The 17520-nt window shown below is 41.7% G+C and overlaps 1 protein-coding gene across 9 annotated transcripts in view; it reads left to right on the top strand.

Moving 5' to 3' along the window:
- The window catches only part of LINGO2 (leucine rich repeat and Ig domain containing 2), a 2118418-nt gene that overhangs the window by 735480 nt on the left and 1365418 nt on the right, over positions 1-17520 (top strand). For all 9 annotated transcript variants that reach the window (XR_011020638.1, XM_068234694.1, XM_068234712.1 and 6 more), the window contains one exon: positions 15717-15773. The gene's annotated coding sequence lies outside the window, so the exon portion shown is untranslated. The remainder of the gene's footprint in view (positions 1-15716; positions 15774-17520) is intronic.

Here is a 17520-nt window from a genome sequence, read left to right as displayed (position 1 = left end):
GTGTGCAAGAGGCCTAAAGCTGAAATTTACATGAGGGGCTGTAGGCCACTAATTGCATCCACCCAAATAACCAGGATACAGAGGAATGTAATCAAAGATCTGAGACTCCACTTGGGCTTAGAAAATATAATTGTATTTTTTATACCAACACGTTCAAAGACAGGCACAACATTCTGGTTGAACAGACCTCTTTCAAGTATTAATTACAAATGAATGAAGTGAGCATATCAAAGAGAAAAACTCCTTAAATGGGAGGGCATACACTTGCAAGCAATAAGAGACAGAATCCACCCTTTACAAAAAGCATCTCAAATTAAAGTCCTCACTTAACCCATTAAGTCCCAGGATGTTCAGTTTGCAAATCCACTTACCATCTCTCCACAGTAATGCAGTCTGTGGATCTCCACCTTCTTGTATTTCAACTTTTTCACACACCATTGAAGACCCCACATATGTCAATAATCTCTGAAGTGTCCACCTAGGGGAGAATCAAATTTGCCTCCACAACTTTTCTCAGGCTTTTAATCACTAGCCGACCGTGGCAGCAGTCCCTGGACCGCCTAACGCCGATTGTCATAAGGTCCTGTGGACATGTTTTGAAGGAGATTGCGCACGCATCCCTGCTTGAATGACAGAGCTCCTCTCCGCCTTCAGACTCCCAGCGGCGATCGCCGCTAGGAGACTGTTAGATGGCGAAACCGACGTCTAATTGCCCTGTACAGTGCTGCAATCTAAGGCAGCGCTGTACTGGGGACAGCCATGAGGCACGGCTGTCCCCTCCCGAGCCAGGAAAGTTATCGGCTGTCATAGACTGAAGCCTATGACAGCTGATCACAGGGATTGGCTGGTGGGGGGAGGGAGGGTGGGCCTAGAAAAAAATAAACATAAAAGGGAAAAATGTATTACAAAAATAATAAGATAAATATTTGTTAAAAAAAAATAAACATTCGGGGAGCGATCAGACCCCACCAATAGAAAGCAATGTTGGTGGGGAGAAAAGGGGGCGGGATCACTTGTGTGCTGAGTTGTACGGACCTGCAGCGAGGACTTAAAGCTGCAGTGGCCTATTAAGTGAAAAATGGCCCAGTCTTTAGGGGGGTTTAACACTGTGGTCCTGAAGTGGTTAAGTATGTACACTACTGCAAGGTTAATTCAATTGAATTCCTCTTTTGGTCTATCCTATGTAACCCATCCTACAACATGGGTTAGGTCCATTTCTGAATGACACCTCAGCCACCTCCACAGCATTGTATCTCTATGAGGGAGAAGGCAGGTGGAGTGAGCTAAAACTAGAGGAGAACTACTTGTTGTAACTCAATACTTTGTGGTATACAGGTGCTGCACAGGGACACAGGTAATGTATACAGTTATCTATTTCTTTAAAAATATTGGGTAAAACTTGTTCCCACTATTTTCCTTAACATAGATATCAAACTTGGTTATTATAGCGTTTATTGGGGGGTTTCAACTAACTGTTAAATTCATTGACATTGAATTAAATTCAATTTGGGTTAAAAATTACGCAAATTTAGAGAAAGTTCTCATAAGACTGCCAGAGGCATTCTCACTCATCCCTTGTTCATGTCTTCCTATTACTAGTATTTAATGCATACAATTTTTTAAGCCTATTATTGGTAATATCTGAATGTCATTAATCTCTTTCTTCCTTTGGTGTTATATGCATGTAGAATGTAAGCTCAAAAGGGCAGGGCTATGTGTGTTTCCAGTACAGCTGTGTAACATGCATACATATCTTCCACCTGTATGTATAATTTACAAGCCATGCTTTTCCATTATGTGTTTTCTGCCTCCCCACTGTTCATGCAGTACCATCTTTTCTATGTGCTTTGTTCTATGTACCATCTTTTTGCAATGCCACAAGAAATGTTGGTGCTATATAAATCACAAATAATTGAATGATTAATAATTGCTATGATATGCCTGGGGGCAATATACTGAATGTAATGTTTTTTGTTTTTGTTTTGTTTTCTACCAGTAGGTGCTTGCTTCGTAAGTTACAATATACATATGTTTATTTCTTCAAAGTGTACCTCATTTTCCTATAGTGGAAGTGTGGTTCTGTGACCTGAGTGAGGAGTAGTAATGCTTTCCTGTTAAGACATATTGGGCCTGATTCACAATAGCGTGATAACTTAGATATCATGCCTAAAAGCTTTGCACGTGCAAACGTGCGTGCAAGCCATTGGGCTTGAGTCACTAAAGCGTGATAAGTGCTATCACAGCAGTTATCACGCTTTAGTGAATCAAGCCCATTGTATGAGGAATGAGGTAAATGGGGCACATTAACACAGTGATTACATAGCATGCAACAGTGGGTATTATATGTTTATGTTGTGCCCAATTTTGGCACTGTCCACCGACCACAGTCTCTTGTGACAACAACCATTTACAAATTATTTTTTACCCCTATGTTGTTTTCACTTACAGTAAACAGTAAAAATCTGACTGATCAGACAGGTTTTAGGCTAGTTCATCTCCTCATGGGGGATTCTCACAGGGGATTCTCAGTATTAGTTTTCATTCTTTACAAAAGAACTATCTGTAAATGATCTATACAGAGATTTTGGTCAGCCTCCCTACTCTCCTGCACACTGTTTTGGCAGGTGGACTGAGCAACTGCCATTCAGCATGTGCTTAAAGCAGTAGGATTAGCCATACTATGCCAGGGAAAAAACACATATATAAGTAGATACATACTTGATCTACTTACATAACACATGTATTGTACTGTCCACGTTTTGATTTCAGTGAATGTTATATAGTAAATGAAGAGAATTCTGTTCCTGGTGGGAACTATATCTTTTGCCCACAGTTTAGGCTAAATCCTGATGTCATTTCTGCAGTTTACTTTTTTTCTTTTCTACTCCAATCGCTGAGTCACCTCAGCCTTGATTGCAAACAGAAGTGAGTAGAGGATCATGTTTCAGATAAGCAGCTAGGCAGGGAAATAAAGGGAAGAGGAGGAATATATTATAGATAAAAAGAACCCCCAGCATGCAACTGTTTGGCACTGACTACTAAAGGGTCAGTGCTCCTTAAGTATGTGATAATTCCAAATCATAATAGCAGAAAACGTTTTGAAAGTTTTGAATGCAGAATTAGCATATTTATCACTTAATACACTCAGACCAGTTGCTGTTGAAATTTTATTTTTATGGTGACAATCCCACTTTAAAGGACCTTCTTTCGTGAAAATCTTAAAATTTAAAATACATGTACCGTATATACTCGAGTATAAGCCGACCCGAGTATAAGCCGACCCCCCAACTTTTACATTTTAAAATAGGAAAAAATGATTGACCCGAGAATAAGTCGAGGGTGGGCAGTGCAGAATTTGCCCAGCACCTCCTAGTGCTCTTTGAGCACTAACCTGTGGCTCTGTCTCCCCCACAGTTAGCTAAAAATGTACTTTATGTCACTTGGTGATTCCAAAGGGAGCTATGATAAACTATATTGTAAGAAGGACAATGGAAACACGTATTTGCCCCTTACGTCAGACTGTTCCCCTTTCTGTTCACCCATCATTTAGAAGCATGATGGAGCTGTCACACTATTAGGTGGCGGTTTTAATGTTTTGGCTGAAAAATGAAACCACTGAATATCTGCAGTGTTTAGGATGATCTGCCTGCCCTGCTCTTTCTTGCACTTAGGGTAGGGACCCTTCACAGACTACTTTACAGTACAATGTGCTGATCGTTTCCTCCAGTTTAGTTGTGCCCAGCCCTACCCCCCGACCCCCCGCCTAAGCGGTGTTCTGTATTTATGCATGGGTCCCCCTCCGGGTGTTTATGCGTTTGCAGTGCAGTGATGGCTGTTAATTTGTCAGCTGGACCGTATGTGGAAATTGTTTCCTGTTTAGTCATGCCTTCCCCTCACCGGAGCGGTGATCTGTATTCTGCCATCCCCCTACCGGTGTTTACAATGCAATGCCGTACTTTCTGTGTTTCTCCCCCTCCGCAGCAGTGTTCTGCCCCCCTTCAAGTATTTTCCCCGGTAAATGCAGAGTAGACGGGAGCACAGTGGAGCATTTACTTTACCGGTTCCCACCACCAGGATTCGGATTCTCCAGCTTGTCTGTCAGCGTCATTTCTATGACGCCCTCTAGCTGCGCCTCACATTGCGTGCAGCACTGCGGGAAGTCATAGAGACGGGACGGAGATAGACAAGCTGGAGAATCCGAATCCTGGCAGCGGGAACCGGTAAAGTAAATGATCCACTGCGCTCCAGTCTACTCTGCATTTACCAGGAGAAATACTTGAAGGGGGGCAGAACACTGCTGTGAAGAGGGGCACACTCAGAACACACTGCACTGCATTTCCTAACACCCGGTGGGGGACGGCAGAGTACAGAACACCGCTCCGACGGGGGCGGCATGACTAAACAGGAAACAATTTACACATACCACTCCACATACCGGCACATACCATGCTGATGTACTGGGGGGAGGGAGGAAACTGCATACAACAGACAGCACGTCAGGCGGACATAATCCCGGTGCTCTGGCAGACCACACATGTTGGAGGAGATGCACACGCCTCCTCTAAATACACAGCACATACCTGTTTGGTGGAGGGGCACAAGTTAATGACTCGAGTATATGCCGAGACCCCCACATTTGGGCCACTTTTTTGGGCCCAAAAACTCGGCTTATACTCGCATATATATGGTAAGCACATACAAAATAAGAAGTACATTTCTTCCAGAGTAAAATGAGCAATAAATTACTTTTCTCCTATGTTGCTGTCACTTAAGTAGTAGAGTCACAGTAAGTAGTAGAAATCTGACATTACCGACAGATTTTGGACTAACCCATCTTCTCATGGGGGGGGGGGGGTTCTCAGGGTTTTCTTTATATTTAAAAGCACTTAGTGAATGGCAGTTGCTCCGTCCAACGGCCAAAAAAGTGTGCAGCAAGCAGGGAGGCTGGCCAGCATCTTTGTATAAATCCTTGTCATGGAGAGTCTTAAAAAGAATAAAGGCCATGCTGAGAATCCCCTATGGAGAGATGGACTAACCCAAAACCTGTTGGTAATGTCAGATCTGTAAGTGACAGCAACATAGGAGAAAAGTAATGTATGGCTAATTTACTTCTTTTTTGTATGTATTTTAAATTTTGAGATTTTCGCGACAGTTCCTCTTTAAAGAAATAAAGAAAACCCTAAGAATCGTCTATGATGAGATGTCCTAATCCAAAACCTTTTAGATCTGTCAGATTTTTCTACACATTTTCAGTGCAAAGTGATGTAAGAAAAAAAAGAGCTAATGCACTGGGGAATATGTAACATCACTACAGGGGGCTGCACACTGTTTTGTGATTTACAGCCCTACACTCATTAACTTCTATAGTGAATTGTTGTCGGAACATAGACTATTATTTAAAACAAGCCATTATGAAGATGTACTTTCAACAATGCATTTAATCCTGTGTGCATCCATGGCTGCACTTCCTATAGCAACCAGTCTGGCTTGCCACAGTTGATGACCATTTTTAGCAAATCTGATGTACGTTAATGTGTACATTTGAAATACATTTATATAACCACTTTGAGATGATAAAAGTAGAGCACACATCACTATGGTGGTGACAGCCTATTTCCCAGCAAACATCCTCTTGTGTTATAAAAGGCGAGACAGTTATGTTTACAATGTTTCTATGCATTCAGTAAATGTCAGCTATTCACTATGAATCTGACATGTGTAAATACATTCGGCCCACACAGGAAATGACTTGTGGAACAACAAAAGATAATTGCAGATATCTTGCGGTACCTAGATTGGAAGACAAAGTACAGATATAATTTCTGTATACATTGAATTAAGCATTATTTTAAATAAAGTGTGCTTACTAGGAATGAGCAGGATGCCTCTGGCTGTCTTGCAAGTTTCCTCAAACTTTGTGTGGTTCTGCAAATATGTGCCAAAACAGATTTGCAAATTGCATTAAAGTCAATGGCTCCAACTTTTATCAGTTAATAGCAAAGCCCCCTTTAAATATTTTTTGAGAAAATACATTTTAAAGTTACAATAAAAAAATGTTCTTTAAATGCAGTTGAATGACAGATAATGTATCACTTATCGGTATTGAAAATGTATATGTATCCCTAGAAACAGCAGTGAATTTCCTATTGGGCTTTCCTTTGGGCAGTACACTGCAGTGCAACGGCCAACAGGAAGCCCTGAGGCAAGTTGCAATGGTTTTTTTTTCTGCTGATAAGTGTTCAGCCACAATACTGCTATATAAGGATCCCTGGCAAATTTGCCTTTTCTTTACATAAAAAAAAAAAAATAGATAAAAGATGTGGGGTCCCCCCAACTTAAGCCCCTTGTCACTTATGCCAGCTGGTATAGCCAAACTTTAGAGCCCGGACCATGTGAGCTTCCAAACGCATTGCTCTGCACCGCTGGCACTTAATATACATAGCATGCATAGCAAGCCCTGGCAAAACATCTCTAAAAGTGCAGCCGGAGCACCCAACTGGTCCCTTAAAAGACCAATGGGAATCCTCCATGATGGTTTGGAGAAGGGCTTTGAGGAAAGAGGAAGGCTTTGCCACCCCTTTCTTCCAGATCCCCCTCCCCTTTCCCTGACCCCTGACCATAATAATCTTGTCTCTAAAAGCAGTTGTTATAGATTGTTGTGAGCGCTGTGCAGACATGCTTGCTCAGTGTGTTTTGTTTAAAGCGGAATATAACCCTGCATTTCAACTTTGCTCTAAAACATTATTTACAGCATATTATATGCAAAAAGCATTTTTTTTTACTAGACCAGCATTGGAAGGGTTAAACACAGAGGTATAAAGTTCCGTGGAGAGATATGCAGAAGTTCAGATTGTTACATTCTATTTAGTTAAATGTATCTATTGAGAAATGTTACACACTCTTTGGCTGTCCTCCAGCTCTTTCTCAGTCAGAGACAGTGAGTCACATGCCACACTTAGATACATTTATGTAAACAAAATGTATCTATGTCAGCTTCGGATGCGTCTGCAGAAATCTCCAGGAACTTTAAAGCCCTGTGTAACCCTTCCAGTGCTGGTCTAGTAAAAAAAAATATACTGTAAATAATGTTTTAGAGCAAAGTTGAAATGCAGGGTTATATTCCGCTTTAATGGAGAAGGAAGAAGGAGGACAAGCAAGTGGCAATTTCTGTGATAACTATTTTTTTTTCAAATACACATTGGCCAGGAGTGATCAGTCCCACCAAATCTCTAGCAACTAGCATCATCAGGGTAATCTGATCCACACTGTAGATTATTTTGGTTAAATGATCACAAACAATCATATCAATGTAAATTATGCATGGAGGTTTAGGGAAATAGCTGCCCACTCAGACTAAACATAAATGTCAGGTTATACAAAACAGAGTCGCCAGATTTCTTGACCATACCAAAATCCAAAACATTATTTATTCTATAGCTTAAATGTACTGTTTTTCTTTGTTTCTGTTTTTCTTTTTTCTTTTTTCTATTTCACTTAGTCTTGCCAATAGTAAATTGAAGCTGTTTTATTATACAGGAAATTCTGGCGAAGGCTTATTGAAAGTCAGGAGCACATAATGGAACTCATTTGATTAGACTCTGCACTCAATACACAACACCTATTGCATAAGGGTCATGTTGCATCTGTCTGGCTCCCACACCAATATCTCAGTGAGTGTCAGCTTCTTTTGCGTCTTTTTCTATATAAGCTGGAACTCATTTAGAAAAATCCAGTGTGCTATTTCCAAAATAACTATAGGAGAAAAGTGTATTGTCAGTTGATTGCCAGTTTATAGATTTTTTTCTCTTCTCTGCCATGATTTTTCCATGCTGAGAGAAAAATGGTTTCTTAAATGAGAATGATTTAACCCCTACAGGTGTAGCAGACCTGCTTCAAACTCAATTTAAATAGAACTACAGATGGTTTTATTGAATGTATAAATATGCATATATGATAGATAATGTAACTCTTTTATGACAATTTCCTATCAAACTTTGTCAGTCCCAGCCTTTGTCATGCGTTCCAATACAAACTATTACAGTTAGTCCTTATGAGACTGTGTCCCATATGCAATTCACAAATTGAAATTTTCACACCTTGTCAACAAAAATGCCTTTTAAACCCCCAGCAAGTAAGACAATACACAAAAAAATGTTGATAGTACTTTTTTTTTACTATTTTTGGTACTTTTTTTAATTGTGAAATGCTGAAAAGTTATATTAAAGAGAAGATGAAAAATGATCACCTAGGAGAAAACTTAGGGGAACAAATGAATTGCATATGGGCCTGTATGTTACTAAGCCTAGGACATTTGTTTTTCTCTTTTTTTTTTTTCCTAGCAAGATATGCATTACTTTTGAATAAAAAGGTAAAGCTAATACTATTTAGAGAATCACACTGAACTGGGTTTATATTTTTATTGTATTGGGATCATATACGCCCCTTAGACCCATATACTGAAAAGGGTATGCCATGCACAATTGCGCCTTCCTAATACAGGAAAAGGTGTTTTTAATATACTTCTTAACCCCACTACAAATATTCGATTGTTTTTCACTCTATATAAGGCCCCGTTCACACTTGCGGTTCGAGTCCGCAAGTGTCCGGGGGTCCGGGGACCGCAAAGAGACTGTACGGGTCTCTGCGGTGGCCACAAGTTGCCACCAGTTGCGGATGCGGAAAGTAGATACATTGCAGTGCCAGAAAGGCACCGCAAGCATGGGGGGATACCGGCGTGTAGTCCGGGCCCCCCAAGTGGCATAGGACCGGTGCTGGAAGCATCCGGTCCTATTGCCAGTGTGATGAGAAACATCCGTTTCTCTTTGAACAGCATGGCCGCATGTTCGGGTCAGGATCCGGCCCGGGTCCGCAGCCGCACCGGGACGGACGGCAAAAATGGAGCATGTTGGAAAAAAGCCGGATCGTCCTGGAGCTGCATTCCCGGATCGGATCCGGATCCGGACGGTCGCACAAGTGTGAATGGATACATTGATTAACAATGTATCCATTCACCATCCGCTGTGTACGGAGCGTTCCGGGTCCGGGGAAGCCGGACCTGGAACGCTAATGTGAACCGGGCCTAATACTGTATTTATGCAGCGGCATATGTGCATATATATATATACAGTATACAATACACACCTTTTTTTTATATATATTGTTTCTTATTACTGATGCAGTTGAATAGTAATTGTGAAATTTTTTGAAGGTGAAATTTCACGTTCCTTCATATGAAGAGGTTACCGTATTATTTACTGCATCTCAAAAAGCTACCCTTTTCCCCCAAATTTTACTTTTTATTGGTACTTGTTAGTAGACAATTACGTCATATGCGTTATATAGTACCAGTTGAGTTCTGATTATTCTGATTCAGCTATGTTTGTATTACAGGCAGTCTCCCACATACAAATGACTAAAGTAACACTTATTAATACATACCAACATTTTTTCTCCATGTACAAGTATATAGTACTTAATAGTAATACGTTTATTGCTTATTTTTGTTGTTACATGTTGCAGTATAATTGTATAAACTGCTATAAGTAGTTTAAAACAACTTAAAACCATTTTGAAAACTACCAAAACACATGGTTTATACTATATGTCTAAATACAGAGTTGTCTGAAAGCAAAAAATGTATCCATGTTTAAATATGTATAACACAGGACTCACAGATCCATGGAATGGAATCTGTTTTTAAGTAGGGGACCATCTGTATATAAATATATCTTTTTAGGTCTTGTATGTGTATGCACTCACAGAGATTTCTATTTACACTTTATGCCTCTAAAGAGGGGACCTTTCATGGTCACGAAATGCATGTCAGGCTGCGCTCAATGATATTACTGTGATGTACTATGTGATTTTACCTTCCTGTTCATTTGTATTTTATGCTTGATGTATTAAAGGTTATGTTTTGTTGTTCATTGCTGAATGCACTGTAAACCCTTATTTGTGGTGCATTGGTGGTTATTTCTCCTTAAAGGGACTCCAAGCACCTCTCATGGTTATGCCTAAAGACTCCGATCAGTACTGCAAAGTACTTAAAGATGCATACCTTTCTGTAGCTTGTGCTCTCCTCTTTCATTTGTTGCCTGAATTGCCATTCTAGACCATATAGTCTTCGTTCAATTTCAATTTAAACATTGCGGTTGCAATCTTTGCTATGTTATAACTTCTGGGTCACCCCTGTCTTCTCCGTTAGAAAAGTGCATCACTGAATGAAACAGGAAGAGGAAGTGACATGCATGGCCATTGCAAGAGGCTCCTCCAGAGAGGTCATAGCACGACTTTGTTGGAAGTTGTCTGACTTAAAGGCATAAATCAGTAACCATTCGCACACTCGCATGCAAATGTTCAAACAAATGCATTCACAGATTCACTCATCCAGGCACCACTGTGATCCCTACAGCTAAGTTAAAAGCCGGGGTCTTAGTTCACAGAAGAATGCATTCTTTTGCTTAGTCACCTACACTGCCACCACTGTATCAACATGGTTCAGGCATTTTTTGATGATGCAGCAGTTGATGATGTACTAGTGGTATGTACCACTGGTATGTCTGTATATATGGGACAAAAGTTGTCCTTTAAATAAAAATAATAAAAAAAATGAACAGCTAAGTAGGTTTGTGCAAGTCCAGCCATCTTTTATATTAGTGGGATTTTATTAGGTGTGGCATGCCTGCTGTGAAATGTGTAATGCTCAAAAGCTGATTTTTTTTCTGATGGCAGGATCTTACTAGTAATGGGATATAAATCATAACAGTTCTACCACAGTAAGGGCATAAAAATGCATGCATTTTTCAAGTGTTTTGAAATGCGTTTTCAGGTGTTTTAATGTGCTTTCGGGTGGTTTAACGCAGGGGTCCCCAACCTTTTCCGGCCCGGGGACCACTTTCTGACCAAATTTGTCTCCGGGGCCCGCCGGGGGGGGAGGCCTGGGGGGAGACAATGTCGTGCTCATCGGGTTACCGGGGGGGCGGGGGGGCATAGCTAGCATAGTTGCCCCAGTATAGGGAGTTTAGTTGCCCCAGTATGGCTAGTAGAGTTACCCCAGTATACCTAGTATAGTGCCCAGTAAAGCTAATATAGTGCCCAGTATAGGTAGGTAGTGCCCCAGGATAGCTAGTATAGTGCCCCAGTATAGCTAGTATAGTGCCCCAGTATAGCTAGTATGCCCCAGTATGGCTAGTATAGTGCCCCAGTATAGCTAGTGTGCCTCAGTATAGCTAGTATAGTGCCCCAGTATAGCTAGTATGGCCCAGTATGGATAGTATAGTGCCCCAGTATATCTAGTGTGCCCCAGTATAGCTAGTATAGTGCCCAGTATAGCTAGTATAGTGCCCCAATATAGCTAGTATAGTGCCCGAATATAGCTAGTATAGTGCCCAGTATGGCTAGTATAGTGCCCCAGTATAGCTAGTATAGTGCTCCAGTATAGCTAGTATAGTGCCCCAGTATAGCTAGTATGCCCCAGTATGGCTAGTATAGTGCCCCAGTATAGCTAGTGTGCCCCAGTATAGCTAGTGTGCCCCAGTATAGCTAGTATAGTGCCCCAGTATAGCTAGTATGGCCCAGTATGGCTAGTATAGTGCCCCAGTATAGCTAGTATAGTTCCCCAGTATAGCTAGTATAGTGCCCCAGTATAGCTAGTATAGTGCCCCAGTATAGCTAGTATGCCCCAGTATAGCTAGTATAGTGCCCCAGTATAGCTAGTATAGTGGCCCAATATAGCTAGTATAGTGCCCCAGTATAGCTAGTATAGTGCCCCAGTATAGCTAGTATAGTGCCCCAGTACAGCCAGTATAGTGCCCAGTATGGCTAGTATAGTGCCCCAGTATAGCTAGTATGCCCCAGTATAGCTAGTATAGTGCCCCAGTATAGCTAGTATAGTGCCCCAATATAGCTAGTATAGTGCCCCAGTACAGCCAGTATAGTGCCCCAGTACAGCCAGTAAAGTGCCCAAATATAGCTAGCATTGTGCCCCAGTATAGCTAGCATTGTGCCCCAGTATAGTAGCCCACGCCCACACCCCTCCTCCCGCGGCCGCTGCTGCAGTTACCTTTGCCGGCAGTCTCTTTACATTCCCCTCTCTCTCTCTTGCCAGCGTGTGAGTCACAGCAGCACGCCCCGCGGCTGCTGTGATGGAGAGGGAAGAAGCAGGAAAGAGAGAGCGGTTCCCATAGTAACGGCGTGCCACTACAGGAAGCCGCTCTGTCTCTCCTGCTTCCTCCCTCTTTATCACAGCAGCCGCAGGGCGCGCTGCTGTGACTCACACGCTGGCGAGAGAGAGAAGGGGAATATAAGAGACCAAGCGGCCGCCAAAGGTAACAGCAGCGGCGGCCACGGAGGGGGACGGGGGCGGAGGGGGCAGGCAAGAGGACAATCCCGCGGCCCAACTGAAAATGTCCTGCGGACCACCAGTGGGCCGCGGACCACAGGTTGGGGATCTCTGGTTTAACGCATTGAACTGCGTTTAAATGCTTAAAACGCATTAAACACTTTTCTAAAATGCTTGAAAAACACATGCTTCTTTGTGTGTGTGTGTTTTTTTTTAAATGCAGCAGTGGGCTCAGGCCCTTAGGAAGCTATTTTAGCTTGGTGGGGGTTTTCACTATAATGGGCTCTATCCGCAAAACCAATTTTAGTTCCCGATTAGCATTCAATTTCAATGTTACTTTTGTTACCTAAGCTTTATTATATTTTTGCTCTTTGGGAGCTTACAAATGTAACATAGATAAGGGGGAAACAGGTGACAAAGCTTTGTGAATCATGCCCAATGTGAAGATACCATAGCGCTGGCACTTTAATATTCATATAAGATTTTTTTTCCTGCAATCGACTGGGTTTATTGGAAGATGAACTGGAACCTTTCTGTAATAATCTGATAAGAAAGGCTAATGATTACTTAACTGACAGCTTGATTAACCAATTAAGCTGTCAATTAATCATTAGCTGCAGAATCTGATTAGCCATGAACAAAGTTCCAGTTCAACCGCTGCTAATGTCGTAAAAAAAAAAATATGTATATACTCATTTCGTTTACCTAAACAATCATCTCTATTTGGGATGAGCAGAGCCAGAGGCAGAAAAATGGTCTAATGAGACCTGAAAGCTCTGCATTGCATGACAGTTGGGAGTCTGCTGTTTACAGATAAGGATGGTTCCCTGTACACAGCTGAACAGGAGAATGAGGCAGCTCTTATTCTAAGGGGTTCAATGTGTTTGGAGAGTCTGAAGCTGTGCTAGGATATCAGATGCACAGAGGTATAATGTGAAGCCAACACATGTCCGGTCTACTAGAGGCATACTTCAGCTGCTTACCTAACAGCATCAGGAGAGGCTGAAAGGAAGCTGAAAGAAAGGCAATGGGAAATCACTTTTATCTTAATGGATCCAGGCCTTATGATGGATAACTAATGAACACTACAGTTGGGGCAAGCAGCATAAGAATGTACTGTAACTGTAAAGCAATGAATATGACCTAATAGAAAGAGTGAATCATCTTGTCACTACCTACTTACACATATGTAGCTTTGACAGAGTAAACCGCTTTCAAGGGCTTGCATCGTAGCAATACCCCTGCTTACTGAATACAGACATTGTGCTTTTTATCAAATTAGTCAGTAAATATTTATTATGCACACACATTGTTTACTGTAACGGAGAAAGGCAACTAGCTTACCTATTTTCTCATCGCATAAAAACTTTACCAGATACTGTATTTGGAAAGCATCTTTAGATTTGTGATTGTCTGTCAGTGACAAGCTTTTGTACGGTATATGTTTTTAATGTGCACTCTGCCACCCCTGTTTGAAGCAGCATGTTGGTTTTATATTATTATATACAAATACTAGCGTACAGTGGGTGCAGACATACCATATTATGACTGGGACCCACTGGTGGCTCTTTCCAGGAAATTACGAAACACTCACCATTCCCGAATTGCAGAAGTCTCACAATTTTGAATATGGTTCCCAGAGCAATCATGATTTAGCTTTGCAGCCATTAATGTGATTGCTCTGGTATTGCTGCCAAAATGGTGCATGCAGCGATTTGTGATTGTTCTGCATTGCGTTATGTTACAAGTGGTACTACCAGCATAGGGTTCCACTTTTGAAGTGCTTTGCCAGCTTCTCATCACCCTCCCACATTCTTGCTCCTGATTGGTTGAGAGCAGTTCAGTGAGCTGCTGAAATCTGATCTATGCTGTGCTCACATGTGTTTACAAAGCAAGCTAGCAATGACAGTGCAGTTTGTAGGAAAAAAAGTAAGGGAGGATTTGATATCAGGATTGACTTCAGTTAGAGGGAAGCAAGATGGCAAATGCTAGGAACAGACTTCTCTTTATTTATCATACAAAATGAATTGAAATCAAAACATGGACTGTACAATACATCTGTTACGTAAGTAGAACAAGCAATTATCTACTTATACTGTATATGTGTTGTTTTCCTAGGATAGTATGACTGTCCCTGCTGCTTTAAAGAAAACCTATACTGAAAATTAAAAGTCAAAATAAACATACACAAGTCATACTTGCCTCCCGCGCAGTCTACTCCTCAATCTATTTTTCCTCTCCTGCATCCTGTTTGTCCACTGTGATCAATAGAATTCTCCGTCCTCCATTTTGAAAATGGCTATTACCCCATAACAGCTTCCTGGTCAGCACACTGTTAAACTGTAATATCGCCCACTTGAGCCATAGGGAAACATGGACACATCAGTTCTCCTCTCAGCTGTAACTGACAGCAACTGATAAATAACTGGCAACAACTGATATATTTCAGTTCTGACAAAATGTTGTCAGAACTGGAAGGGATCACTGTAAGAAGAAAATGGTGAGCTTCTGAGAGGAACTGACGGTGAGGTTAGGACATAATGTTCATTTGAAGTTACCTCATGTGTTTATTTTAAATATTTTTACTCAGTACAGGTTCTCTTTAAGCAACTCTGGTTATAGTATCTTATGGCACAGATAAGAGTTCCACAAAAAAGCAATGTATATAAAAAAAAAAAAGGCAAGCCAGTCTTTTGGGTCACTTAAATCCCCTCCTTTTTTCCAGTGTTCTTTAGCAATTGAGAACTCGATTATAATAAAAAAAGGAACATTTCAAGTTTGTGAAATGAATTGAAGTAATTGATCAATGCAGATGAATCTTCTTTAAAGTGTATCTGAGCCAAAGGTCGGGTACAAAATCAGATACTTACTTTAAGAGATGGAAGCCTTGAGATCGTATTGAGGCTTCCCTCGCTATTCCTTTGGTCCCCCATTGCTGAGCACAGCCCCCCCATTCCCCGGAAGATTAGCATTGTCACTAATCACATCGCTAATCACATTGGGACTGCACAGCTTCTCTTTGTGGTTCAAGTGCACACAAACAGCTTGCCCGCACATGTGCAGTAGTATGGAGCTGCAGTCTTGTGTGGCCATTGCATGCACTTAAACCAGGAAGAGGAGCCACGCTCAGAAATTAGAGGGGGGTGGGGGGGGGGTGTGCACAGCAACAGGGGGCATATTACATCCAAGGGAAACCTCATTAGGATCCAGAGACTTCTCTCTCTAAATAGTAAGTAGGAGATTTTTCTTTGCTTTAATACTACTAGAAAAATGTAGTACATACCAATAAAGATATCATTCAGACTATATTGTGTTCAGATATGCTTTCATTTATGTTAATTTATTAATTAATACTTTTTATTCTGCTTTTTTCCAGCAGTTCAGAAAAAGATGATGGAGTAGAGATTGGAATTCAGTATGACGGCAACTCAAGGTACCATGTTTTCTGCACAGGTGTCCATTGATTGTTTTAGTTTTCATTGCAAGTTCAATTTGTAGGTGTCAAATTTAGTTGGTGTACAAGATATTTATGATTATTCCAATATTTCAAACATCAATACAGGACTCATTAAGGCAATATATTGAGACGGTAACTCCAATTTGGTCAAAAAGCCTGCTACCAGTATAACTTTCTAATACTTGTACAAAATTAACCACTTTGTCCTCCACTACAGTATATCTACGTCAGCTGTGGCACCCTCCAAGCCACAGTGACGTAGATATACTGACCTCCTTGCAGCCCTGCTGTGCACGATCGGGTGCGCTTCAGAGCGCACCCTCCGATACTGTCAGCTGCAATACTAATTGGTGGAAGGGAACATGTTCCCTTTTGGCCAATTAGTATACCCTCCTCCCATGAATGATCGCTGTAGTAGTGAACTGCAGCGATCCTTCATCTGTCCACCTCGGCGCACAAACAGTTAAACAAAATGCACAAGCAAGCAGCCACACTCACCTACCTCGGTTCTGCGACTGTCCTGAAGTCTGATCCTCCGATCACCGCTCTGAAGTCAGCCGCATATTGCCGGAAACCCGGGTTCCGGCTTGATGACGTCTTCAAGCCGGGACCCGGATTACCGGCAATATGCAGCTGACTGCAGAGCGGTGATCGGAGGATCAGGCTTCAGGACAGTCGCTGGACCGAGGTAAGGTGAGTGAGACTGCCTGCTTGTGCATTTTTTTAAAACTATTTCTGCATAGAGGGGGCTGCCTAATGGGGGGGGGGGGGGTGCATCTGGCTATAGATTATTGGGGGGAGGGGGGGATATGTAAAGGGGGGTGCATATACACGGCGGGACATCTGAGTAACCAAGGGGAGGGGGGGTTTACAAATTTTGCACATCTGGGCACCTGGGGGGGCCCATAACTTAATACTGGGGGCACATTTGGCTATAATGGGGGGGAAGCACTAATCTTGGGGGTACATCTGGCTATAATGGGGTAATCCTGATCCAGGGGACACATCTGGCTATAAAGAGGGGCACTATTCTTGGGGGTGCATCTGTCAATCGATTCTGGGGGTGACAAACACAGGGGGCACATCTGGCTATGCTGGGGGGGGGGCTGATATTGGGAACACATCTGGCTATACTGGGGGGGGTGATACTGGGGACACATCTGGATATCTATACTGGGGCGACTTTAACTGGTTGCACAGTTTTTATGTCAATCGCACTTTTTATTTTATATTTTTAAACAGAAATTGGTCAAAATTGAGAAATAATGCATTTTTTTTATTTTTTCCCCCTTTTTCCCATTAAAATGCATATAGAGGAACATTTTATTTGGGACAAAATACCCCCCAATGAAAGCTTAGTTTGTCTTGAAAAAAACGATATATAGATAATTTAAGTAGCACGAGTACAGATTAAGTTATTGGTGGTTAAACAGGGACACCGCTAAAGCGTCAAAACTGCTCTGGTCAATAAGGGGAAAACAAGGTCTGGATGCGAAGTGGTTAAAATTAGGCCTTTTGTAACCTAGGACAACAGTATACAGTTTGGTATCCATGTCTTCCCAGAATTTCCATTTCTCAGTTTAATTATTTCACAGCTTACCAAGAAGTCTGTGTTAATCAGGAACTGCAATGCTGGCATTTTACCATCTCTACATTCACCGCAATCATTGAATCATTACAAAGGGAAGGAGAGTTCTTGTCTGTGAGGACTACTTTAAATGAT

Source organism: Hyperolius riggenbachi, chromosome 1 (assembly GCF_040937935.1).
Source record: "Hyperolius riggenbachi isolate aHypRig1 chromosome 1, aHypRig1.pri, whole genome shotgun sequence".
In the NCBI taxonomy this organism is placed as follows: domain Eukaryota; kingdom Metazoa; phylum Chordata; class Amphibia; order Anura; family Hyperoliidae; genus Hyperolius; species Hyperolius riggenbachi.
The sequence above is the reverse complement of the archived record's forward strand: the minus strand, read 5'-3'. Positions and strand labels throughout refer to the sequence as shown.